Genomic DNA, 3,902 nt, shown 5'->3' with positions numbered 1-3,902 from the left:
AATAGACGCGGCAACAGACACCAAGCTACTCGTTCAGCTCCTTGATTTCCTTAATTACTAGCACAAAGGAAAGACTGCACAGAGGAAGGCTCGGCTCCTCCCTGCCCCCATTCCCTAAACCGATCCAGTCTAGAAAAGGAACACTTCCCAAACGGTATTGAAAAAAATGGCGTGTGATTTCATTAGAAGAGTGTGAAGTAAGTCAACCTATTTATACTAGAAGAAGAAATGAACCGCAAGTGGAAGATATAGAGAGAAAGAGACGTTTCGGTTCGTCGTTCTGCATATAACGTTCAATTCGGACGAGCAGTGTTGGTAATGAGAAGTGTGAAGGAAGCATACCATGTCTGTCAGCTACACCGGTTAGCTTCATTCCATTCGAACAAAAAGAGATTCTGGATTCGTGTTCACATGATTATAACATTCTTGCAGTAAGGAATGGAAGAGGCATTAATGGTTTTAGATTCTGATTTACTGAAAATATATGCAATTCCATTTGAGAATCCCTCACGCATTTCAAACACTTCCATTACGTCACACATTAAAATCCAGTTCGATATGCTGAAAAAAAGAGCTTTTTGAAGCATCACTCACATGCTTCACTACGTAATCTTGGCATTAATTTTCCAGGTCTGATGAACCTTTTTCTTCAAATTTTTATATGTAATTATGAGACCAAAGTTGCACATAACACGAGTGTGTTCTCTAACGCAGGAATGACTTTTCTGATGTAAACTCGAAATCTCTTTAATAAAACCTGTTTAATTGTTTAAAATTTGTACAATGTCAGTGACGAGTAATATTAATTATAAGGCCTTTGTGTATCATAACACCGAGACTCTCCCTCCTTGACGGAAGGCTGTTCACTACGTGGAGGCGTGAACGTGAACATTCCCTATTCATAAGTCCAAGTTGATAACATATTCAGACCGCTTCATATGTTGTTGAAGTCCATGTTACTCCTGCCGCAATTATTCCCTCATCAATACCTTGTACTCATGAAGATGAAAAAAATACTCAGCCTATGTAAACCTTAAGGAAAAGCCATAAAATTATTTGCACTTGAATTGGCCCGTAAGGGGATCGAACCCTCGACATCCGCGTTATTAGCACGGCGCTCTAACCAACTGAGCTAACAGGCCGCTACGAACGTGAGGTGGAGTTAGATAACAAACACAAAGAGAGGAGAAGGGAACAGTGAGGTCAGCCATTACGCAACCTTCCAGTCCCACTTTCGCTTTAAAACCTGAATAAAAAAAAGCCTTGGATATTCCATTTTGTCCCTCGTCGATTCCACCGAGATTGGGTGAGAGAGAGAGAGAGAGAGAGAGAGAGAGAGAGAGAGAGAGAGAGAGAGAGAGAGAGAGAGAGAGAGAGAGAGAGAGAGAGAGAGAGAGAGAGAGAGAGAGAGAGAGAGAGAGAGAGAGAGAGAGAGACTTATACTCCAGTTCTCATTCTTAATCATTAACTTACGGAAAAAAAGGAAGTAAAATGATATGAAAAAAGTATTACTGGATCTTTTCCTTCCTTTTGTTTTTATATGAGATCTTTATGACAATCTGGCAAACATGTAATATAGATTTCATATAACTTGCGCAAGCAGGATCTTGTGTGTGTGTGTGTGTGTGTGTGTGTGTGTGTGTGTGTGTGTGTGTGTGTGTGTGTGTGTGTGTGTGTGTGTGTGCACCATCTAGTCATTAGATATGTAATTCACCTATCTGCTTCTTTAAAATATTCAATAACTAAGCCATTCTCTCTCTCTCTCTCTCTCTCTCTCTCTCTCTCTCTCTCTCTCTCTCTCTCTCTTTGTGTACTGTATATAGCCTTTGGGTCCTATGAAAGCTGCAACTTAAAGGACGAGTTAGTCTTTTGCAAATTTCGTAAAATAAAACAGACTGCTTAATAACATCAAACCCAATGAAAAATAAATCGATCTCTCCCGACGTAAAAATAGAACCAATTATGTTTTTTTTTCTTTTCAATACCATCGTGAAATTCCTCCTTCTTAAAAGAGAGAGAGAGAGAGAGAGAGAGAGAGAGAGAGAGAGAGAGAGAGAGAGAGAGAGAGAGAGAGAGAGAGAGAGAGAGAGAGAGACCAACCTCCGTGCAACTCGTCCTCTCAAATAAAAGAAAGAATGTGGTGAGGTATTCGTGTCTTGCCAAACATTGCAACGAAAACTAAGAATGTGACAGAAAGAGCACAGAGTCACGGTTCACTGGGAGGGAGTTTGTGTTGGGCGGGTTTTTGACCGACAATTTGTTTCTACTGGGCGAATTCGTGGATAGAATTTGGTGGCGTTCAGATTAAATAGGGCTAGAATTTAGTTGTCTTGCGTCTTGCGATAGAGTTGGGCTATAATTGGGTTGCAGAGGATGGAATTTGGTTGCGTTGGCGGAGATCGAGCTGGCTTTAGGCTGAGATTTCGTAAAGTGAGGGCTCAAATTTGGTCGCGCTTCGGTAGAGTTGTGATGAAATTTGGGTTCAGCTTGAGTAGAATATTTTGGTTCACGTTTTCTTTCACCTAGTAACACAACCTGTATGTTTTTTTTTTGTGTGTGTGTGTGACGTTGGCCATGTACTGTGATTATTTTATTTTCCATTCTCTCTCTCTCTCTCTCTCTCTCTCTCTCTCTCTCTCTCTCTCTCTCTCTCTCTGTGTTAGCGTGTTCTGTAAATTATTTGTTCCTCTGTTGTGTTGTGTTGCTGTGTTGTATCATGTTTTTATTTTCAGTTACTGGTTTATGTTCTGTATTTTTGTGTGTGTTCTTTCGCTGTGTGTATTCGTCTCCTGTTCTTTGTATATTGATCTATGTTGCTGTTACTGTATTTCGTTGCTTTGTGGTGTGTTGTGAATGCCTTGTTATGTTTGTTGGTGGTAGAACCGTGTGGCTGTCTGGTGTACTTCACTGTGTTGGGAAGCTGTTTAAAAAGATTTGCGGTGCTGTCTTGTGTTGTGCTGTATTGTACGTGTGTGTGTGTGTGTGTGTGTGTGTGTGTGTGTGTGTGTGTGTGTGTGTGTGTGTGTGTGTGTGTGTGTGTGTGTGTGTGTGTGTGTGTGTGTGATAGACAAGACAATGATACCAACATTCTCCAATTATCATAAAAACAAACAAAATATAAAGTATTGCAACAACAATTAGAACAACAACAAAAACAACAATAACCAAAACAAAAGAAAATAACACTAAGAATAATGACAACTAATAATATTCATGATAATGATGATGATGATGATGATAATAATAATAATAATAATAATAATAATAATAATAAATAATAATAATAATAATAATATTATTATTATTAATATCAATAAAAGCAATACTAATAATAGACTAGTAAAAGAATAATGACATGTTTTTCAACAAGTTTGGAAGGAAAGTGGATGACAAAATATAGCAGGAGGAGGAGGAGGAGGAGGAGGAGGAGGAGGAGGAGGAGGAGGAGGAGGAGGAGGAGGAGGATCAAGCTAATGATCAAGCACACACACACACACACACACACACACACACACACACACACACACACACACACACACACATCAATGACCCCTTCGCTCGGTCACATTAGGTTCCCATGGCAACAGGGTGACAGGGAGGAGAGAGAGAGAGAGAGAGAGAGAGAGAGAGAGAGAGAGAGAGAGAGAGAGAGAGAGAGAGAGAGAGAGAGAGAGAGAGAGAGAGAGAGAGAGAGAGAGAGAGAGAGAGAGAGAGAGAGAAGGAGCAAAGAAGAAGGGCTAAGGGGAAGGCTGAACAATGAGATTACGTCATGAGGTGGGGGAGGAGGGAGAAAAGGGGTTAAAGGAGGGAAAATAAAAGAGATAAAGAGGAGTGTAAAATAAAGAGGAAGTGGGAATAAGAGAAGAAGAGGATAAGGCAGGAAAGAGAGAATCAAGAATAAA

General features: G+C 40.2%; 1 non-coding gene across 1 annotated transcript; it reads right to left on the bottom strand.

The window, feature by feature from the left end:
* Nucleotides 1-1,068: 1,068 nt before the first annotated feature.
* Nucleotides 1,069-1,142, bottom strand: Trnai-aau. The gene has a single exon. It is a non-coding gene; the product is annotated as a tRNA-Ile (tRNA).
* Nucleotides 1,143-3,902: the final 2,760 nt, after the last annotated feature.

Source organism: Portunus trituberculatus, chromosome 18 (assembly GCF_017591435.1).
Source record: "Portunus trituberculatus isolate SZX2019 chromosome 18, ASM1759143v1, whole genome shotgun sequence".
In the NCBI taxonomy this organism is placed as follows: Eukaryota; Metazoa; Arthropoda; class Malacostraca; order Decapoda; family Portunidae; genus Portunus; species Portunus trituberculatus.
The sequence above is the reverse complement of the archived record's forward strand: the minus strand, read 5'-3'. Positions and strand labels throughout refer to the sequence as shown.